Source organism: Dipodomys merriami, unplaced genomic scaffold (genome assembly GCF_024711535.1).
Source record: "Dipodomys merriami isolate MVZ:Mamm:240054 unplaced genomic scaffold, mDipMer1.0.p SCAF_142, whole genome shotgun sequence".
In the NCBI taxonomy this organism is placed as follows: Eukaryota; Metazoa; Chordata; class Mammalia; order Rodentia; family Heteromyidae; genus Dipodomys; species Dipodomys merriami.
Window position 1 is genome coordinate 432617 of NW_027202738.1, and position 10720 is coordinate 443336.

At 51.7% G+C, this 10720-nt stretch overlaps 1 long non-coding RNA gene across 1 annotated transcript; it reads right to left on the reverse strand.

Moving 5' to 3' along the window:
• Window positions 1-470: 470 nt before the first annotated feature.
• LOC138826342 (uncharacterized) lies at window positions 471-3254 on the reverse strand. The gene is made up of 3 exons (XR_011371691.1): window positions 3194-3254; window positions 2114-2288; window positions 471-644 (listed from the first exon to the last, which is right to left on the reverse strand). It is a non-coding gene; the product is annotated as an uncharacterized lncRNA (long non-coding RNA).
• Window positions 3255-10720: the final 7466 nt, after the last annotated feature.

Genomic DNA, 10720 nt, shown 5'->3' on the forward strand with positions numbered 1-10720 from the left:
CTAAGTACTGGTGTGCAACACACACACACACACACACACACACACACACACACACACACACACACACACACACACTTCCTCCCAGAGAAATGCTCTGGGTTCCCTTTTCTTCCATTGTCCCTTGCCTTTCTGATTTCTCTCTTAGCGATTCATCCTCAGGTCAAATCTGCCATACTTCTCAGCCTCTGTGATCCCAGCAGCTTTGGTCTGGGGCTCTCTCATTGGTAGTTATCTTTCTTTACTATTGGTTTCCCCAAACTTATTACAGCTATAGAATTGTATTTTGTTTTCTGCCTCTGATCCTACTGTCAGACACACATTTTTTTTTCCTGCCAGAAAAAGCTCTTTAAATATCCTTTATCATCGCTTAATAGCTACTTAACCGTTTCCCTATTAATGGACCTTCCGGCTCTTTCAAATATTTTATATTACAAGGAACACATGTCCGACACGTCGTTAACGGAGACTGAATATTTATGCAAATGAGGTTGTGGTTTCGTGTTGTCCGGGTCTCCTTTGGTTTTTGATCTCAGGGAGGAGGTGGTGAACCTATTTTTCAGGTCTGGAATGGATCTTTGAGGCTGTGGTTCCGGGATACCTCATTTGCGAGTAGCGTTCACCAGCAGTTGTGCCAATCCTGGGCACTAGAGGGGGATGGAAAAACCGAGAATCCATCTTTGAATTTATTCTTCTCTCTGTCCAAAACCAATTTCACACAGCTGGGTTCAAGAAGATGCTCAGTGTGCTTACTCCTCCCTCCCCCTCCCGCCACACACACATTGCCTGAGTTTTTAATTTCCCAGTATTCAACAATTCCAATGAGGTTTGAAAACATTTGCAATTTGGACAAAGTCATCTCTTGACTCAGAGACCTGAGACATCAAATACCCAATGATAAGCCAAATGTCAAATCTTAGGATCTTTGAGGACTGGCTTTGGAATGTGTCAAGTGAATCAGATCAGCAAGTTTGCCTGGCAAAATGCGTTCACCTAACAATAAAGGCAGTGATTTGTGCATTCTTCAGCTATTGGCTGACACAGAGTTTGCTCTGTAGCAAAAAGCAAGCCCATGTAGGGGTTGAGTTCAAACCCCACCTGCTCTTCTTCCCATGATGGAATCTGTCATCGTCACTTTTCTGTAGGTTGAATTGACCATATCAGGAATTTCAGCAGGGCGCTGGTGGTTCTTGCCCATAATCCTAAATTACTCAGGAGGCCATAATCCTAAATTACTCAGGCGGCTGAGATCTAAGGATTGCGGTTCAAAGCCAGCCTAGCACGCATGTCCGTGAGACTCTCATCTCCAATGAGCCACCAGAAAACTGGAGGTGGCACTGTGGCTTAAAGTGATAGAGTACCAGCCTTGAGTAAAAAACGCTTCGGGGGACAGCGCCCAGGCCCTGAGTTCAAGCCTCATGACTGCCATACAGAGAGTCCATACAGACTCTCATCTCCAATTAACCAGCAGAGAGCTGGAAGTGGAGCTGTGGCTTAAGTGGTAGAGTAGCAACCTGGAGCAGTAAAGCTAAGGGATAGTGCCTAGTCTGAGTTCAAGCTCTAATACCAATCCAAAAAAAGCAAAGGAAGTTCATGTAGTCATGAATGTACAACTGGCGGAGTACAACATTCTCTGAGTTTACAACCCAGGGTGTGATACGTAGGGGACCTTCAGCCACAGGAATGTTACAGTAATTCAGAAAGCCGATTGCTTTAACTCGTCCTCTCCGAAGGGGTGGGGGGCTCCCTCGCTCTTGGAGGAGCTGTGTTCTGCCATGTTGAGTACACAGGATGGGCCCTTCTGTATCCCTTCTCTGCTCTGTCTCCTTTTTATTCCTGGTGCAGCTGGACACCAATCCATGGGCTGTCATGGCACAGAGGGGACAATCTCAGGGCGCCTCTTGTGACTGATGGCATTGCCTGGTGCTGGCTGTTTTACCTTTGGTCCCCCTGACTGCCTGATGGCTCTGTGTCTTCCCTTTTCCTATTGGCTGCGGAGGACAGGAATTCATTGACAATGCAACAGAACGGGCGGCCCTACGGCCCTTCGGCCCTTCGTGGAGGGCTGCCCGGGTTAACAGCCGCATGCTTTGCTTTGCTTTGCTTTGTTCCTCACCTCCTTTACCTTTGGTCTCTGGTGTTTACAGCGCAGGTTTGAACTTGAGGGAGGAGGAGGTCAGGTGAGGAAGAAGGTAATTAAAAGGCTCCCAGATGCCTTCTGACCTCTGTAGATCAAGTAAGACTTGTCCAGGTGTGGATGGGGGCGGGGGACTTCACCCACCAGCCTATCTCTGCAAGGGAAATAAATTCACAGTTAATAAAGATAAGGACCCTAAATAAATGCCATGAGCCAGGGCGCATTGTGAGCCCGGGCCCAGCCCAGCAGAGACATCTGTGACTAATCCTCAGTGGGGAATCCCAGGGGTCAGAGAAGATTCCAGGTCACAGGGCTCACAAGGAAGCGCCAGGCTGGGCAGAAATGGCTTTGAATGTTGATTTTGTCTCGGTGACTGCCTGCCTATGGGGGAACTCAGGGCTGCTCACCATGCTGATGGTTCAGCCTCTGCTTCTTCAGTCTTGGGGCCAGCGTGCACACACACACACACACACACACTCACACACACACACACACACACACACTCACACACACACACACACACTCACACACACACACACTCACACACACACACTCACACACACACACACACACACACACGCCTTTTCTTTTCTTTGACTGTGGCTTTGAGGGTAAATGACTATGGGTAAGGGGCTGTCACCAATTCACTTGTTCAGTCATCAACTCATGCAACCGAACGATGAAAAACCCCAGTGCAGAAAAGCCGCCCTGACAATCCACCACCACTGAAAGGAAACATCAGCACTGCCGGGAACTAACAATGTCAGGACCGCTCACCAGGTCTAGGGTTTCTCTTATATCTGCCCCTCGAATCCTTATTCCAACTCTCCAAGGTACAGAGAGAGAGAGAGAGAGAGAGAGAGAGAGAGAGAGAGAGAGAGAGAGAGAGAGAGAGAGAGAGAGAGAGAGAGAGAGAGAGAGAGAGAGCGCACGGCGATTCCATTTTACTAGCAGGGAAACAGAGGCACAAGCCAGCAAGAGACTTATCCCGAACGCGCATGGAGGTGTGCACAGAAGCCCTGGTGTAGGAAGGGTGTTGTAAGAGAATGTGGGTTTGACCTTGTGCCCTCGGGGAGAGCCACCCGGGAGGGAGCTGCTGGTGGCGCGTCACTGATCCAGTTGTTACCTCCCAGAAGAATTCTTAACAGGGGCCATCCCATGGATCCCTGGGCTACCATCACCAAGGAGCTGGCTAGAAACAGAACCTCAGGCCCCGCCCCAGACCTGAGGTCCGGCCAGTCTCATTTGGGCAAGGATTCCCCAGTGAATGGATGGCAAACCCCTTTCCTTATGTCTGTCAGCTGTCAGAGAGGCCATCGACTTCCCTTGGCTTATGGCCCCATCCACTTCCCTCTGCTTACTGTCCCTTCCTTTCTTCAAAACCAGCAAGTGCCCTGGCCCAGCCTCTCTCCTTCATCTATCTCAAGGCTGACCCTCTTGTCTTCTTTCGCCATTGGACACCACCTGGGCAATCCTGGAGCTTCTCCTCCTCCCCTGAGCTTTCAGTCTTATCCTTCCATCAGGCCATGTGTTCATCAGTTTCAGGGACTCCAGGGAGGGAGGAGGGTGTGGATATCTTTGGGGGAGAATGGAACTCAGCCTATCATTCTGCCCGTCCTTCCTTGAATCCTAGGGGCTGAACGCAGGGTCCCAGCTTGCTTGGAAGGTGTTTGAGCCTCACCCCCAGCCCTCTTTAACTTTCAGATTTTCAGAGAGGGCTCTTGCACTTTTGCCTGAATTGGCCACAGACCACAACCACTCTACTCCCAAGTCCCAAAGTGTCTGGGATTACAGGTGAGAGGTACCATGTTTGGCTGCTAGTTGAAATTTTCTTAGAGCTAGTGTCTGCTCTCTGGGTTAGACACCAGAGAGGCCTGTGAGGTGTCATGAGGCTCTTCTGTTTCATTGTCCTCCATTCTTCTCGCCTGGGCCTCCTTTCTTTAACCTTTTCACTACCACAAGACATTTGAATAAACGGAAGAGGATCACCAAGCCAGCCTGTATGATCACAGACTGGCTGAGAAGAAACAGGGGATCAAATGAATTCCATCCCTCCCGTGAAGAAATGATTCCTTCCATCCTAAGCTCACGTGCTGGAACCTAGGATGAAACAGGAAGTAGCCTGAAGAAAACAAACCAAGCTTAGTGCCCTCTCCCCCCACCCCGCCCCCAACCCCATGCCAAGAAAGGACAAACTGGCCTATGGGAAATCCATCTTGGTGGGCACCATGGTCTCTAGAGTCTAAAAGAGTAGACTATAGTCCTGACCAGATTCCATAAAGAGTCGAGAACCAAAGAGAAACACCAAGACCTTGCTGTCTTGAGTTTCCAGAACTTTCTTTACACAGGGAGTACTGTCAGGCAGAGGTTTTGGAAGAGCCAGATGGGATCCACATAGAAGGAGTTGGTTCTGATCTCTCTCTCTCTCTCTCTCTCTCTCTCCATCTTTCCTTAATTTGCAAGATCCTTGGCTTGGGAGGGAGGGCGTGGTACCCGTCTCCCATGTCACCACCCTTTTCCTGCTGATGGGGTTATTGCACACTGATTAGTATTAATAATTGATTTATATGGCGCCTGTTTACAAGCCTGCCAGTGCCCGGGGACAGTTGGTCCCTGTGTGGACACACGCATGGCTTCACCCTGAGATGATAAGCTGGCACCCCAGGCGGGGGGTGGTGGGAGGTGGCTGGCGCCAACAATGTGGCAAGGCCCCGGCACTGTTCCCAAGATCTCCTGCGGCCGGGGTGGGGGCCGTCCTGGGCCTGTCATAAAGTTCAACCTTGAAGAAGCAGCAGAGCTTGGGGAAACGCGTGTTTGCAGGATGGAGCATTGGAGCGTTCCCTTGATAAAGGTTTACAAATAACAAAGGCGAAAACGCTGGGGGCAGACAGAATGAGAGATTGTCAAGGCAGACACGGAGTGAGGACCCCGGGATCCTCCCAGGATGAAGTCGGAGGGGGTTACTTAGGTGATTCTTGGGCCGTTGGCCGCCATGTTTGCTGGGGCCTGGTAGACAGGTAATATGTTGAAGCTTCCTAGATTAGCCTTTGGAGAAATCTGAGATTTTTAAAAAATTAGTTAATTTGTTATTAGCTTTAAGTAGTTGTGTATAAAGGAGTTGCCATTTGACAAAGCAATTTACAAATGCAGAATATCTTGATGGACGTTGGCTCTCCAACATTCTCACCCTCTCTTACCCAGGCCTTCCCTCGCTCTTTCTAAGTTTGTCCGGTATATATTGGACTCTCAACTGTATTCTCTTCTTCTCTTCATTTGTCCACCCTTGACCCCTTCACCCCCATTCCTTTCAGGTACCCACTTCCTGGTGTTTTATTTTGATGAATTTTGGCATTGCTTTTCTCAAGAATGACACTATTTGAGTTCTCCCTGGAATCTACCTTGTTTCAGTTAATACGCTTGTATATACTTGCATACCACCTGTCTCCGTATTGTATGCCACCAATGTATTCACTCATGAGTTTGTGAGCTAAATCTAGCTTCCACATGTAACGGGAAACATGCATCCTTTGTTTATCTGGGCCTAATTTACTGTACTTAAGTTTTTTTTCAGATCTTTCCATTTCTTTACAAATGGTCCAGTATCATTCTTTCTAATGGATGAGTAAAATTCCATTGTATATATACCGCATTTTCTCGATCCATTTGTTCATTGAGGGACATTTGGGCTGAGGAGATCTGAGAGTTTTCAGGGCCCCTGCATGTGGTAATCTTGGAAGGATTCTCCCTGGTGGAACTCATTTAAATTAATAAGTCTTGGGCCTTGAACTCGGCCTGGTGCTGTCCCTGAGCCTCTGTATGTTCAAGGCTAGCACTCTATCACTTGGAGCTACAGCTCCACTTCCGGTTTTCTGGTAGTTAATTGGAGATCAGAGTCTCATGGACCATCCTGCCCAGCCTGGCTGGGCAGATCTCATCCTCCTGAGTAGCTGGGATGACAGGTGTGAGCCACTGGGCACCCGGCTTTGTTGAAAACTTTTAATTGCTTTAACTTTCTTTGAAGGGTCAGTACCATGCAGCTTAAGATCCTGAGTTCCGGACCCAGCCCATTTTCTGTAGCACTTGCAGGAGATCCTTTGTAAAGAGACTGGGTTGGGCTGATCAGAAACCGAGGGATCCTGGGAAAGCCATGGATCCTCCTTTGCCCTCCGTTTCCCCATTTGTAACAGCACCTGCTTCCCGGGGTGGGGAGGGGGTGAGTGGTGCCCGGCTCACGGTCAGTGCTCTGTCAACCTAAGCTATTTCATTACCACACGGGCACCAGCAGCACCATCATCTTTACAAAATAACACAGCCTCCACAGAAGACATTGACCGTCTTACTTCAACCTAAAGGAGGCAGCTTTCCAGAAGGGAAGGCTGAACCGCGGGGAGAGGCCCTGGGGCTATGGAGAGTCCAGTGTCTCCTTCCCCAAGGTCAGTGCTGATGGAGCAGGCTCACCCAGAAGTCAAGGTCCAGCTCAATGTGAGTCAGAGTAGGAGGTACACATCTTGTAAGCTCCAGTCTTGGCTTGAACCTGGGAATTACCTTCCAGGAGACACCGTGGCAGGGAGAGTGATGGTTTGCGTGGCCTTTAGCACTGGAGACTGCTATTCCCCAGAAGAAAAAGCTTTTCTTGTGTGGCACAAAAATATTCATAATGGTAGATGCTAACCACGAATGCTCCTGAGCTCTCTCTGAGCCTCAGACGCTGTGTGGACAATGGTTTGTCGGGACACAGCCAAGATGGGTGTCTTGCTTTTTATCCTCTCCCTTTGACAGATGAGGAAACCGAGGCCGAGCCAGAAACGACTTCTCCAAGGCCAACCTAGCATTTTCTGAAGCTCTTACCCCATGAGGCTTCATCTTTCCCTTAGTCACTGTCTTTTCTGCTTTTGCTGCTTTTGGGGGTGACATTGGGGGGGCGGGGAGGACCCCCTTCTCTCCTTTCAGCTGGCCCAGCTTCTCCGCCCCGCCTCCTTCCTGTCCCTGAATTCTGGGTCTCCAGAGCCGTCCTATCACCAATGGCTTTACATCTCAAATTGTGTCCGTTTCGAATCTGTGCCCGAGGATGCCATTGGTGGGCTTCGTTCAAAGGCTACCAATTGAATCAACCCAGCAACCGGCAGGAGATGGGGGCAGGAAGAGTGGATCTGGCAGTTTCATTCACGTTTGGCCATGTGTGCCATAAAGCCAGGCGTGTGCCACCCTGTGCCAGGCCCCTGGTAGGAAGTGGCAGGTTTGAGCCGAGTGTGGCCGGGGGAGACAGATTTAGCTCTGGCGCTGATGTCAGGGTGGGTGAGTTTTCCAGTGGGAGAGGTGTGGGCCGGGGAGGGGGAGAGGGGGGAAGTGACTTGGTGTGCTGGGTGCCTGGGGGAGGGGAGAGAGCAGAAGAGTCCAGGAACAGTGCAGAAGACAGCGAGACCGAGGGTCCCTGGGTCCCTAAACGCCGGGGACAGAGGCCTGCCATGATGGGTGTACGGGGAACTAAACTTTCCCCATGCACGGATGCTGCAGTCTCAGGGGCCTATACGACTCTGTAAATACTGGGGAAACTGAGGAAATGGTTCTAGTGCAGAGAGGATGTCCATGGCCTCCACGTGACTCGAGAGTGGGGTGAGCTAGGATGCCAGGATGAGGGAGGTGTGTGTGTGTGTGTGTGTTGGAGTTATTACAGTGGGTCTTAAAAAAACAAAAATCACCTGTGTAAGGGGAGAGCAATCAAAGTCTGTACCTTGGAGAGGATTTTTTTTTTTTGCAAAGATTAAATGAGACAATGCTTTTAAGGCACTTAGCATAGCGTCTATCCAATAATTCGGAGCCTGCCTCTTATTGATGCGATTACGGTAAAGAAAGAGGGACTGGAGAGCAGGTGGGTTTTAGGAGACGGTAGCTGGGTGGGGTCACATGAACGAGGAGATAGGACCGGAGCCAGCAGGGCCCACAAGAGAGGCACCCTGGAGATAGGACGTGGGGGGGGGGGTGCTTGCGATGCTCCTTAGAGGGCCTGGGTGGGGGAGGGGGAGGGGAGGGCGGCTTGTGACCCAGACAGTACCGGGTCATCGCACTTGGCCAACCGAGTACACACTGTCCCCAGTCCCTGTGCCCGTGCAGATGTCAGCGGGGATTTCCAAGAACCTCAAAGAGTTTTCTGGAAGTTATCTGTGTCTCCTCTATCTCACCCATGGGTGAACAGGACACACCACGTGGTAAAACTACTCACCCAAGATCAGAGTGTGAGACCCGAGGCCCCGGCTCTAATCTGGATTTCTCCACCGGGGGCCGCGCCTGGGTTCGGCTCCAGGTCGGGGCCAGAGGCTGCTTCTTCCCCTCCCAGCGTCCCCTGCCTTCTCCTACGTAGACAGATCTCTGTCTTTGATGACGAGATGTTTGATTTATAGATGCAATATTCTCTTTGGCCGTCTTATACTTCTGTTCTCAGCGTTCATGATAAAAAAAAAACGGTTCAAACAGAAAAGTTTGGAGGAATCACTGCGGAGAGTTGTCTACCCAAGGCGAGGATTTGACTGTGTGTACTTTTTTATTTTACTTTATTAGCTGGTGTCCATGGAACAAAGGGACAGGCCCCCCCTTCTCCCCCCCCATTGTACTCACTGAGGTTGTACAAAGTTCTTTTAAGGATCTGCAAATGATTTTTTTTTAATGGCCACAAAAATAAAATATCATGGCAGGGCATGATCTTGCCTATTTTCTTAGAAAAGAAGTACCGCTACCCCAAAAGGGGAAAAAACCCCAAAGCTCCGCGATTTTTGTGTTGTTGTTGTTATGTCTTGAGACCTGAAATAAAGAAATACTAAGGCCACACCTCTAGCAAGGTGTGTCTGAGGTCAGGAGAAGGAGCCTCACCAGAAGCCTGAGACCTCTAGTTGTTTTTGTTGTTTTTTACTGGATAAAGCTCAGAGAGGGTAAGTCACTTGGCAGGGGTCACACAACAAAGGCCTTTCAGCGATGATGTCAGACGTGTGTGTGTGTGTGTGTGTGTGTGTGTGTGTGTGTGTGTGTGTGTGTGTACTGACCATTAGAGGCAGAGCTGGTGGGAACGTGTTCACACAGACACAGCATCTTAAATCATCCCCCCACCGGACCATCTCGTAGGTACACGCTCTGTCTTTCTGTCCCAGAAGACAGGAACCTGAACAATGAGCCTTGCTTGTGACAGCTACCCCCAGAGAAGCTTCCAGAACGATCCCCAGGGGACAGTCTGGGGGAAGAAGAAGGCGAGTAGGCCTGACGGTGGGAGGGACCCAGCCTGCCAAGGTCCACCTCTGCCAGCAGCTTTGCCCTGGGCCCGGTGCCTGGGCTGCATCCTCCAGACAGACTCTAAGTCATAGTCCCGCTGCAATGCACCCTGGGAAAAACGTGAAGGCATCCCAGCCCGCTTCCCCGCACCCCTGCTTGCCATCACCTACCTGTCTACATCTCCCATCTCCCCTGGGGTCCAGCTGCTCCTTCAGGGGAGTGGGGGTCAGGGGATGGTGAGCCAGGGAAGAGGAGAGGAATAGAAGGGGAAGGGAGAAGAAGACTAGAGGGGAGGGGAGAGAGACAGAGAGAGGATGGAGGAGGACAGAGTCAGGGAGAAGAGAGGGAGAGAGAAGAACGAGGAGGAAGAAGAGGACAAGAAGGATGAAGAGGAGGTGGGGGGGAAGGGAAGCCGGCCAGCCAGAGAAGGGGTGGGGCAGGCTCCTGGGGACCGGTCTCCCGCATCCCCCTCCCTCCTCCCTCCTCCTCCTTATCAGCGGCCCGGGGGCCTTATTGCAGGTGCTTTGGCGCCGTGGAGTCTGCAGCGGCTGGATGGCCGGCAGGAGGGCGGGGTGGAGTCTGTGGCAGGCTTGGCTGGGTCAGGGTGCAGGCGTGGCCTTGCACGACAGGCCGCAGGCAGGGAGGCCTGGGCAGCCACGGGGCTGCGTGCCCCTGCCCCGCCCGGCACTTACCCCTTGGCCACCTGCAGACCCTGGGAGGCCAAGCTGGCACCTGCTGGCTACTCCTGAGATCCTGGACCCAGAGTCCCGGGGGTGGAGGAAGAGGAGACGCCGGCCCACAGTGATCAATGCAAACGGCGATCGTGTTGCCAAGTTGCTGTACAGACAGACGGACAGACGGACAGGGGGCCTTGCGTAGCTGCCCTGCTGCTCCTGGAGGGGGCCAGCCAGGGTTGGAGCCCTGGGGGAGGATCTGCACCCCTCCTTCTGTCTCTGCCCCACCCCTCCTCCCAGGACAAGCAGAAGTCAAAGGTTGCTGCCGCCCAGGGCTGCTGGCAGGGCAGAAAGCCATGTGTCAGGACTCCTGAGCCGTCACTTAGGGCTTGGCGGGTGGCATCTTCATTGCTGAGGGCTGGATAGGGTGGACAGAGGAGCAGGGGGGGGGGCAGTCCAGTCTGGGAATGGGGCACCTCTGGAATCCTGGGCACCTCACTCCTGGACTCCTGACCGGCTCTGCCTCCCATCTCTGTACAATAGACTGGGCTCCATCAGCCTCCAAACCAGGCCCTCCCTGCCTCTCCCCAGCATCTTTTGGGTTTATTTGGATGCTTGTTTTAGGCCTGGCATCCACACAGGACAGAAAGCTGAC